Raw genomic sequence first — 12,124 nt, 5'->3', positions numbered from 1 at the left:
GATTCTAAACAAGATGGCAGCTTCTTATTATTAATATAGCAATTGTGTTGGACCAAGGTGAGGGGCCCAGGTTGGTGTCACCACGGTTCAACTGGCTAGATCGCAGGACAGCCACTCCCTGTCTAGCCGCGGTACCATGGAGTCAGAGTTATGGGTGTAGACAGTGCTGACTCCTTTGGCTGTCCCATTTTTCTCAGGCCTGGGGTGAGTGGTTGAGGGAGATGATAACAAATGGAATACCTAGGAAAGGGTTCTAAAACCCCTGAGGTCAAGACAGAAATGGGTCAGATGAAATGAGGAGGCTGAGAAGCCACACTTAGATGCTCTCAGCCCACTGATTTCCAGCCATGCTGGGACTGTGAACAGAGTCAATGGGTAGGAGAATTCTTATTAAATTGGAGAAACCTTTATCCTCACAGCATGGGGACAAGATACTTGTGAAGAGCTGGAATTTAAGATTAAAGCAAGTGAATCCCAGCTGATGTGGCTCAGCAGTTGAGTGTAAACCCAGGAACCAAGAGTTCCTGGTTTTGATTTCCAGTCAGGGCACATGCCTGGGTTGTGGGCTTGATCCCCAGTGTGGGATGTGCAGGAGGCAGCTGATCAATGATTCTCTTTCATCATTGATGTTTCTATCGCTCTTATCCTTCTCCATTCTTCTCTGAAATCAATGTGTGTGTGTGTGTGTGTGTGTGTGTGTGTGTGTGTGTGTGTGTGTGTGTGTGTGTGTACTAGAGGCCCAATGCACGACATTTGTGCACTGGGGGGGGGGGGGGGGATCCCTCAGCCTGGCCTGCGCCCTCTCGCAGTCCGGGACCCCTTGGGGGATATCTGCCTAGCGGGCCTAAGCCGGCAGGTGGACATCGCCTGAGGAGTCCTTAGCGCTGCCGTGGAGGCGGGAGAGGCTCCTGCCACCACTGCTGTGCTCACCAGCCATGAGCCTGGCTTCTGGTTGAGTGGTGCTCCCCCTGTGGGAGCACACTGACCACCAAGGGGCAGCTCCTGCATTGAGCATCTTCTCCCTGGTGGTCAGTGTGCGTATAGCGACCATTGTTCCACCGTTTGGTCGATTTGCATATTAGGGTTTTATTATCTACACTAATAAAAGAGAAACATGCAAATTACCATCACTACACTACGCTACCAGCCAATCAGAGTGAGTGTGCAAATTAAACTGAAAACATGGCGGCAGCCCCGCCCCCCACCGCTCTGGGCCTGTGGGGGTCGGAGAAGTCAGGCGCCAGCTGAGGCTGGTTGCAGCCCGGGAGATGAAGAAGCCTCCTGCCCCTGATCCCAGGCCACAGACAGCTGGAGAAGTTGCCCACACTGCATCCCAGGGAAGATGGAGAAGCCGCCCACCTGTGGTCCAGGTGCCAGCACCTGCAGCTGGCTACAGCCTGGTAGATGGAGAAGCTGCCCACCCTGTAGTCCCGGGCACCAGTACCTGCGGCTGGCTGTGGCCTGGGAGATGGAGAAGCCACCCACCACACAGTCCCAGGCACTAGCACTTGCGGCTGCAGCCCAGGTGAAGCCACCTGCTCACCATCCCCTGCGGCTGCAGCCAGCCTGGGTGCCTATGGCTGACCAGAAGGTGGGAAGCCCGGATCCCGGGTGCCTGTGGTCGGCTGGAGGAGGGAATCCTGGGTCCCGGATGCGGGACCGAGGCGGAGGTGGTTAGGGGCAATCAAGCCAGCAGGGGAGCAGTTAGGGACAATCAGGCTGACAGGCAGAAGAAGTAAGGGGCAATCAGGCAGGCAGGTGAGCGGTTAGGAGCCAGCAGTTCTGGATTGTGAGAGGGATGTTCAACTGCCGGTTATCCCTGAGGGGTCCCAGATTGGAGAGGGTGCAGGTCGGGCTGAGGGACACCCTTCCCCACCTGCACGAATTTTGTGCACCAGGCCACTAGTCTATATCATAAAAGGCCTGAGGTCATCATACCCTCATGCCGTAATGACTGATCACCAGGAGACTGCATGCGCAGCAGGCATGGGCGGGGCTGCTGCTGCGAGGGCCGGGTCTAAGTCTCAGGCAAGCTGCGGATGGCAGTGGCAGCAGCAGTGGCATGATGGGAGCATCGCCTTCCCCTGATCGGCCCAGCTGCCTCCTGCAGAGAAAGGCCAGAAGCAGCAGCAGTGAGGGAGTGATGGGGGCAGTGCCTTCCTGATTGGCTGGTCACCTCCCACAGAGGGAGGCCAGACTGTGGCTTAGGCCCGCTCCCTGTGGGGAACAGGCCTAAGCCCTCAGTAGGACATCCCCAAGGGCTCCTGGACTTCCTGGACTGTGAGAGGGGAAATGCCAGGCTCAGGGTCTCCCCTCACCTCCAGTGCATGGATTTTTGTGCACTGGGCCTCTAGTATTATAATATTAAAACAAGGTCTCTCTCTCTCTCTCTCTCTCTCTCTCTCTCTCTCTCTCTTTCTCTCTCTCTCTCTCATGAGAGAAATTAGTGCAGGGGGGAGGGTGTCCCTCAGCCCGACCTGCACCCTCTCCAATCTGGGACCCCTCGGGATAACCGGCAGTTGAACATCCCTCTCACAATCTAGAACTGCTGGCTCCTAACCGCTCACCTGCCTGCCTGATTGCCCCTTACTTCTTATGAGAGAGAGGGGGGGGCGGGGGGGAAACCTTGTTTTAATGAGTTGTTTGGAATTGTGTTTTTTTTTTTAAAAAGAAGAAATTTGATGTCAGGCTGAATGTGAGGAAGCAGCCATCATTAGAAAGAGCAGGTGGCAATGTCACTGTTATAGCCTTTTCAATTGGAATCTATAGCTATGAAAATGTTACATATGCATATCCCTCCGCTAGCAGTTCTATCCCTGGGCTACTCTCTCAGCCAAGGATTATCTTATGTTAAGAGCTGAGTTGTGTGTCCCCAATTTACACATTGATGTCTAAAAGCTCATTATCTCAAAATGTGCCTGTATTTTGATCGATGGTCTTTAAGAAAATAATTAAGGTTAAGTGGGTTCATCGGTATGGGTCCTAATCCAATATGACGTGTTCTTACAAGAAGAGGTCAGGTTGCTTTCTTTTTTACTGGCGGCTGTGAAGATGGTGGACATTCTGACTGAGCATGCCTATCAAAAGCAGCTGAACATCTTTCAAAATAAAAAGAGGGGCCCTGCTTGGTATGGCTTAGTTGGTTGAGCATCAAAAGGTCGTCAGTTTGATTCCCGGTCAGGGCAAATGCCCTGGTTGCGCGCTTGATCCCTGGTCAGGGTGTGTGAGGGAGGCAGCAGGTAAGGAAGGCAGCAGATCCCTCTCTCCCTCCTCTCCCTTCCTCTCTCTTTAAAATCAATAAAAATTTTATTTAAAAACATTTTTAAAAAGAGGGTACTGCTTGGAGAAACTGGCAAAGAGAAGCTACCATCAAACTACAAGGATCCAGGCTTCGAGACATCCAAGAGGCCATTGAGGGCACCTACATTGACAAGAAATGCCTTTTTACTGGCAATGCCTCCACCTGAGGGCGCATCTTGTCTGGCGTGATGACCAAGATGAAGCTGTGGAGGACCATTGTCACGCTGGAGACCACCTGCACCACATCCGAAAGAACAGCTGCTGCGAGAAGTGCCACAGAACATGTCAGTGCATCTGCCCCCCTTCAGAGTTGTCCAGAGTGGTGACATTGTCATGGTTGATGAGTGGCAGCCCCAGAGCAAGACCGTGCACTTCAGCGTGCTCAAGGTCACCAAAGCTGCCGGCACCAAGAAGCATTTCCAGAAGTTCTGAGACTGGATACCTGCCCATTCCCTCCAAAAATAAAGGTATTTTCTCCGTTAAAAAACAAAACAAAACAAAAAGCATACAACAAAAACACAAACAAAAGAGGTGAGGTCACACAGAAGCACAGAGGAAACAGATGAACACGAAGATAAAAGATGGTCATCTACAAGCCACTTAATTATTTTTTAAAGATCTTGGGGAGGAGCCTGCAATGAAGGTATGTGTCCTTGACCAGAATTGAACCTGGAACCCTTTGGACCACAGGTGGATGGATGCTCTAGCCACTGACCCAAACTGCCGAGGGCTATCAGAAACCACTGTAGATGATCCCAATAAAATAATGGACACAACAACTGAATTGAATAATGTTGAGGTCCAACTGCATTGAAGGACTGCATCACTGTGGCAAATGACCTCCCTTGCCAAACATCATGACAAATGAGGCCCCAGCTCCTCGACTGGGGGGAGGGGACTCCCAGTGGTGGAGTCCCAGAGGTGCGTTCTGTAGAGCACAGATTGCATACACCTGTAGAACAGATTAATCCTATCCTCTCTTTCTCTGTATAAACCCTCCTACTAAGTGTAATGATGTGTAAAACTTGAAGAAGTTTTGGAGGGACAGTGAGGCGGACTACTACCCAGGATACCTGGGGCAGGCAATTCAAACCATCAAAACAGCAGCAAAATGCAAGATGTTCATGGCCTAGTGTAAATTCCAACAATGTACAGATTTCTCTAACACTATTTCAAAAAATTTTTTCTATCCTTTCATATATCTGGTAGTGGAAAGAATGGAGGCCCAGACTCCTTTGGGAGTGGGGCAGTGGGACACTAGTGGGAAAGCCTGGGAGGTCCCCCCAAAAGTCTCCAGATTTGAGTCCAGGTTCTGGGCCTGCCCAGGTCATCTTGGGATCCTGGGTGTACAGACACCTCAGTGCACACTCTCACCTCTCACCTGCTCTGACTGCCGGTGGCCTGATGCAGCTGCCCTCTGTCCAAGGATATCAAGAATTTGAACCCATCTACCAGCTCCTCCATAATCTCTCAGTAAAAACAATGCTCGGTATCCAGGCCAGGGCACATCAGGGGCCTGCCTGGGCATCACCACAGGGGGGACCTCACCATACATTTTGCTCCCCTGATCAGACACAGAGAGGCATCTGCATAGACTTCCAGCCATGAAGGGAACAAAATGACACCTTTAAGGGCCCAAAATGACCAGTAGTAGGGAAACTTGGTCTTTAATACTCCTTTAAAAAAATGTTTTATTGATTTGAGAGAGAGAGGGAGGGAAACATTGATCGGCTGCCTCCTGCACACCCACCACTGTAGTGGGATTGAGCCCACAACATAGGCATGTGCCCTGACCAGGAATCAAACCAGCGACCTCTCAGGGCATGAACTGAGCCACACCAGCCAGGACTCAGCACTCACTTTTTATCCTGTCACATGGCCTTGGGTATTCACTTAACAGACACATCAGGCTTCCAATACTCAACAACTTGCTTCTGCCCAGGAAGCCCCCTCCCGACCTACCTTTCCCTCCACTCCAAAACACACAGAAGAAAGGGCAGGGAATGTGCAGCTGCCCTGTGTCACCTGAGCATATGCCCTGCCGAACACCAAGTTGCATGGGAAGTAAAAGGTGAGTCAGCGTCTAACAGCGATCAACACCATTTACTGGCTTTCCAGAATCCACAGCCTCAGAAAGTCAGGAGAGAACTGGAGAACATCCTTTCCTCTCCGCTGTCTCCAGTCAAGTGAGCTGCACAGGGGCCTGTCTCTAGAATGTGGGTACCTGGTTACCAGAGTTCTAACTTCTGTTTTGTTCTGTCACCAAGGAGTGAGGTCACTTGGTCAAGATTACATTACCTGAGCCCCTCCCTTCAATCAGACCCACTCAAAGCTCCCTCTGGCTGTTGACTTACCCTCCTCACCCTTGTCATCTCTGTAACTGTACATAGAAATCCAACACAGCTCTTCCCATCGCTCCCGGGAATGTTACTACGGCCCGTCCTTTAGGAGACAGCTGAGTTCTGACTTTTTTTTTCCCTGACCAGTTCTGTGTCCTGAAAGACCATTGTGCCTCTCAGGGCCTTTCCTTTCTCCCAACTTGCACAGTGGGGATGTTGCTAGAAACTACTTCCTAGGGTCATCAGCAGGTGTATAGGACATAAAACCTGCACCACCTGTGGGCTGGTGTCCACACGCGTCTGAGGCATAAACTCAGAGATGGCAGAATTACAAGAAGCGTGGGATGGAGCCTGGCACACCACTTAAAACAGGCCTGGGTTTCAGGGCTGTGATCCTGGGAATGTCCCTCCCTTCTGAGTCACATTTGAAGGTCTGCACTTTTAAGGGTTGAAATTAACTAAGGAAATTCAGACATTATCATCTACTCTCATAAAACCTCGTGTGGTCTCCTGTCAGACGTGAAATCAGACCCGCACCTCCTGTGGTCTATGTGGTGCACAGGCTCCACATGGCTCCGGGGGCCCTGCTCCTGCTGTGCACATCCTAGTGTCCCCGCTAATCCATTAGGAACTGGCTTCTGGACACACAATGCAGCCAAGGTGAGGGGATGTCATGTTCAAGTTTTATTTACAATCTGTAACTTCCTTTCTTGAGTTTCTTCCAGAGCCAGTGGTGGCTCTGGGCATGAAGTTCGTTCTCTCTCTCTCTCTCTCTCTCTCTCTCTCTCTCTTCCCCTTCACGCCCCGGAATTAGGAGAGCAACCACGTAGAGGCCCCATAGGGCAGACCTGAGGGAGTGCCCAGCCAACTGACAGTCAGAAACTAAGTTCTCCGTCCAAACTGAAACCTGACAGCACCCGTGTGTGAGTGCGGGAGCAAATCTGCCTCAGTCCAGCCTCGGCTGAGACCTCAGCTCCAGCCTGTGAGACACCTTGAGTCCGTCAGAAGCACCCAGCTAAGCTGCGCCCAGAGGTTTTATTCACAGAAACTCTAAGGTGCAAGTTTTGGCAACAATATTCGTGCCTTGGATTTTCCATCTGACAGTTGACAGTAATAATTAGCATATCTCCTGTGAATTTATGAAGAATATTAAAGAGTTAATGTTTGAAATATGCTTCAAACACCTAGCATATCTCAAGCTCTGTGCTATATAATATAAAGATATTTAAAACGTTTTTTTTAACGTTACCTCTAAGCTCCTGAGTGTTGGGCTGGCGCCTGGCTGAATGAAAAAAGCACTCCATAACTTGCAGTGGATAAGTGAATGGTGACCACTGTTAAATGCACGGGAAGTTTACTCTGCACATGTGAGAAATGGGGCCAGATCATAGATGGGTGGGGCTGCTTCATGGTTTGAGGCCATTACTCCTCAGGCTCCCTAAAAATCTTCCGCGGGAGGCATGGGACCCCCTGCGTGGGGGTGCAGGTGGTGGTCAGAGTCTGCCGAGCCTATTCCAGGGAAAGGGCGGGAGCACTGAACTTAGGACAGGTCCCTGCCCAGCCCAGGGCCTGGAAGCCAAGGAGAGAAGCAGTCACTGCCCAGGAGGCTCAGACAGAACAGGTATCGGCCAGGAGGAGAATCTCAGCATCCCTTTCCCCAGCTGTTCCTGCTGTGGGGAAGGCCCAGGACTCAGATCTTTGAATGACTCCTTCTGACTTTCGAAATTCAACTTTTCTTTTCAAAATGATACAAGTGCGTAATGTTTAAAACATTAAACTTCTTTGCTGAGTGTGAGCTGTCGTCTTTTTTTTCTGTGGGGTCAGGACAAGACCTCATCTCCCAGGCACAGCTGGGGGTCTGTTCCTAGTTCCAAGACCATGTCGATCCTAGTCCTTGGCCTCCAAGGAATGCTGCTCAAGCAGGGGTGAGGGGGGCGGGGGCTGCTGGCCACTTCAAACTATGGGTGGCCACCCCCACCTTGCTGTCATGCACACACCCATCGGAGAGATCTTTTGCGGGTGGAGCTCAGGCAGCAAAGTCCCTCCATTGTCCTTTAAGAACTTGGGCTTATGGGGTGGGGGAGAGGGGACTCCAGGGCCAGCCATGAAGCTCTTTGCACTGTGGCTGGTTCTGCATCTGTGGAGAGAGCAGAGCGTGGGAGTTGAGTGCTCTTCTCATGCAGGATTTTCTTGAGTGTTAAGGGCGTGGCCAGGAGAAAGTTTCGATTAATCAAATTTCAAACACATATATCTAGAAAATGATATTATGTGCAATTCTGAATTAACATGTAACTTAAGAATAGAAAAATAAAAATAAAGACCTACAAGTCTATATTTTATTTGAGAACCTAGGTATAACTGCTTAATGGAATATTATGTTGGAATTTATTGGAATATTACACCCCCTGAAATATCCATTCTGAATAGGTAGATTTTACTCTGTGACTGTGAGGATAATTCCAGATTATCCAAAACTGGATAATTCCATGACTTGGATAGTTCCCTATTGGCTTTACAATATAAAGAAATAATGTATACAGAAAATGAAAAGGAATATGAAAAATAAGATGTCCATTCTTTCCTCACCTACAACCCAATCTCTCACCTCAAAAACAAAAACAAAAACAAAAAGCAAACAAACAAAAAAACAACCAAAAACCATTTGCAGCCAAGAACAGATCTCCAGGTGCCTCTGGGAGGTGAGGTCCGGTCCAGGCCCCACAGGGAGCCCTGCAGCTCGCACTCCGCAGCGTGGCTGTGCTGTGCACATCCTGTGGTCTCCTGAGGGTCTGGCGTTCCCTGCCCACACCTGGTGGCTCTAGCCCAGGTCAGCCAATGCATGTGGGACTTCAATACTGAAGAGTGAACTATTTCAGTGGAGAGCAGACCATGTGCATGTCTCACGTGAAGAAGAGGATGGGGAGGCGCCACGAGGCTTGCAACCCCCATGGGACCCTCAGCAAACCACATCCTGGAGATCAGCCCCTCTTCCCTGAACACCCTCCTCAAACCTCTCTCCAGGGCCACTGCCCCCCAGGGCTGCTGCTGGGTGCCCAAGGTCAGGCCAGGGATGCACCCTCTGTGGTCTGGGGTCCTGACCTGCTCTGTACTTAGACCTTTGTCTCCCTAGTTGAGTCTGTAGTCCACCCAAGAAGGCCCAGAAATGTACTTCTAAGGGGATTGTCCCTGAGTGCCCACCCCACATCAAGAATTGGCACATGCCACTCAGGAACAGGGGACCCCTGCTTCTTCTAGTGTTTCTAGATAGAACCTGTCTTACTCAGCACTCTGGTGTGGATCACACTTCCAGTGGTAATGTTGGATTTCTTGAGTTCAATAAATTGTTATAAAAGTTCACTGGTGCCCTAGCTGGTTAAGCTCAATGGATAGAGCGTCGGCCTGCGGACTGAAGGGTCCAGGGTTCGATTCTGGTCAAGGGCACATGCCCTGGTTGCAGGCTCAATCCCCAGTAGGGGGCGTGCAGGAGGCAGCCTATCAATGATTCTCATCATTGGTGTTTCTATCTCTCTTCCTTCTCCCTTCCTCTCTGAAATCAATAGAAATATATTTTAACCTTTTGCACTCGGATATCGAGATTAAAATTACTCTTTGAATGTATCAATAATTTGAAATATAAAAAAATCCAAATAAATAAGTTTGTATGAAAAGAAACTCCAGTTTTTTATTCTACTGCCGCGCTTTGTAAAATCTGGGGTATTTAAAAAATTAAATCCCGAGTAGAATAAAGGAATCGAGAAAAAAGCAAACGAGTGCAAAGGGTTAAAAAGAAATAAAATAGACGTTCTCTGGCCTGCCCTGTCCAGTGTCGCCCAGTTGGTTGGGTGTCATCCAGTGCACTGAAAGGTTGCTTTTTCGATTCTGGGTCAGAGCACATTCCTAGGTTTCAGGCTCCATCCCCAGTAGAGGGCGAGCAGGAAGCAGCCAACGAATGTTTCGCTTTCACATCCAGGCGGCGCTCCTGAGCCAACACTTCCCCATTCCTGTCCCGCTCACAAAATTTCTGTAAATCAAAAGCATTAACGGAGGCTCCATAATCATCCGCTCGTCGCTTGAATTCCTGAAAAATTTTCAAAAAACATTGCAGGGGAGTACAGACAGAAGCAGACTGACCCATTCTAATGATAGAGACAGATCACAATAACACAGAATAACAAAAGACAAAGACAAAACCAACTGAGGATCGCGGGGCACCATTGTGCGCCGGGATCTGGTTTCAGAAGTAGCGCTGTGTCCAGTCTTCCAGAGACCCTAGATGGGCACCCACAGAACAGAACCAGAAATAAGTTTCTTACTGGTAAGAACCAGATCCAAGCGGCTCCGATTAGAGTCAATCAGGAAATTTAGCAGGCAGGGTCTCCGACCTCTACCAGTCCCGGGGCTGAGGAACGTCTCTCAGAGATCTCCCCCTGGGTCGGAGAGTCCCGGGACCCCGGTGGGCTCTGGTCACAGGACCAGACAAAGGCTGGTTATCTCGCGGGGGCCTCCAAATGTTGTGGTGCGAATGCGAGTAGAGACCACTGGAGCCCAGACCAAATTAAAATTTAGGGAGCCTTTATTATCAGGCCGGTCAGCCAACCGGCGACTGCTCTGCCTTTCTCCAGGCAGGGAGACCAGAGAGCAGCCACGACCCTTTGTGTAGGACCACTTTTAAGCACATTAATCACATCCTGTTTTTGCAGAGCAAGCAACCCAAGACAAAACAGTTTTTCCCAAGGTACGTCAGGATCATACCATTGACGACCATGTTATTCACAGGGTCATCCTGTTCTTCAGAGAGCTGACAGTGATCTATGAAAGAAGACCTACATGTCCTAACTGGTTTGGCTCAGTGGATAGAGCGTCGGCCTGCAGACTGAAAGGTCCCAGGTTTGATTCTGGTCAAGGGCATGTATCTTGGTTGCAGGCACATCCTCAGTAGGAGGTGTGCAGGAGGCAGCTGATCAATGTTTCTAACTCTCTATCCCTCTTCCTTCCTCTCTGTAAAAAATCAATAAAATATATTTAAAAAAAAAGAAGAAGAAGAAGAAGAAGGCCTACGTGCTGGGAAGGGGCCATGAGACCATATCTCAAGGCCTGGCCTAGTGTCAGCACTGACAACTCTATCTGGGGCATAGTCCACGGCCTCTCTGAAAGCATGCTCAAAAATTCCCACTCTCTAACAGGTACCAAGAATGGGGAAAGAATTCATTTTCATCCCCTTTTTCCCCTCATAAATTGGTGCTGGGCCAACTGGATAACCTCATGCAAAAGAAACAGGTTTTGTGGGGCGTCGTCCAGTTCTCCCTCTGGAAGGACGGACATTGGTGTTGAGACTATAACTACCATGTCTTCCAATACTTTGCCAAAACCTCAGATGCGTGGACTTCTGGCCAAGCATCTGAGATTTCATACTGTTGGCGCCATAATTGTATCCCTGGGGGTTGTAGCTTGCTATAAGTTTGGTGTAGCTGAACCCAGAAAGAAGGCATATGCAGATTTCTAAAGAAATTATGATTCCAAGAAAGATTTTGAGGAGATGAGGAAGGCTGGTATCTTTCAGAGTACAAAGTGATCTTGGAATGTAAAGAATTTCTTTGGGTTGAATTCCATGGAAGTTTGTCACTGACCTGTATTCCTGAACTATGATACATGAATATTTGAGCTAAGGAATAGTTTCTCTTGATAAATAAACAATGAAATACTGTGGGGGGGGGGAGGGGGGAAGAAACAGGTTTTTCTATATACATCATACCACATACTGTAATTTACCCAGAAAGATCAAAGACTTAAATAACAGACATAATTAAAACAAGCTTAGATAAAACATACAAAAGAATTCCTGACCTTGGATTTAGCAAACTATTGTTAGCTATAACACAGAGGACAATAATGAAAAAAGAAAAAAGTAGCCCTAACCAGTTTGGCTCAGTGGATAGAGCGTTGGCCTGTGGACTGAAGGGTCCCAGGTTCTATTTCGGTCAAGGGCATGTACCTTGGTTGTGGGCACATCCCCAGTAGGAGGTGTGCAAGAGGCAGCTGATCGACGTTTCTCTCTCATTGATATTTCTAACTCTCTATCCCGCTCCCATCCTCTCTGTAAAAAATCAATAAATATATTTTTAAAAAAAAGTAATTTAGACTTAATGATATTAATGAGTTGGTGCATCAAAGGACACCATCCAGAGAGTAAAAATATCAATTTAAAGCCTCGTGCAGAAATTGCTGGGAATATAAAATTGTGTTGCTAGTTTGAAAACATGATGGTTTATAAGAAAAAAAACCCTGAGTTACCATTTGATTTAGCAATTCTACTTGTGCATAAATACCCAAAAGAATTGAAAGCCAGGACTCAAGCAGATACAAGTTTACTCATGTTCATATTAGCATTATTCACAATAGCCAAAATGTGGAACTAACCCAACCGCTCATCATCAGATAAATGGATCCAAAAAGTTTGGCACATTCATACCGCAAAACATTTTTCA

The 12,124-nt window shown here is 48.7% G+C and overlaps 2 pseudogenes; both read left to right on the top strand.

Moving 5' to 3' along the window:
* The first annotated feature begins 3,051 nt into the window (after positions 1-3,051).
* LOC129149405 (40S ribosomal protein S11-like) lies at positions 3,052-3,998 on the top strand (annotated as a pseudogene).
* Positions 3,999-10,983: 6,985 nt separating this feature from the next.
* LOC129149404 (cytochrome c oxidase subunit 6C-like) lies at positions 10,984-11,254 on the top strand (annotated as a pseudogene).
* Positions 11,255-12,124: the final 870 nt, after the last annotated feature.

Source organism: Eptesicus fuscus, chromosome 6 (genome assembly GCF_027574615.1).
Source record: "Eptesicus fuscus isolate TK198812 chromosome 6, DD_ASM_mEF_20220401, whole genome shotgun sequence".
NCBI lineage: Eukaryota > Metazoa > Chordata > Mammalia > Chiroptera > Vespertilionidae > Eptesicus > Eptesicus fuscus.
Note: the sequence above shows the minus strand (reverse complement) of the source record. Positions and strands in the feature narration are given on the sequence as shown.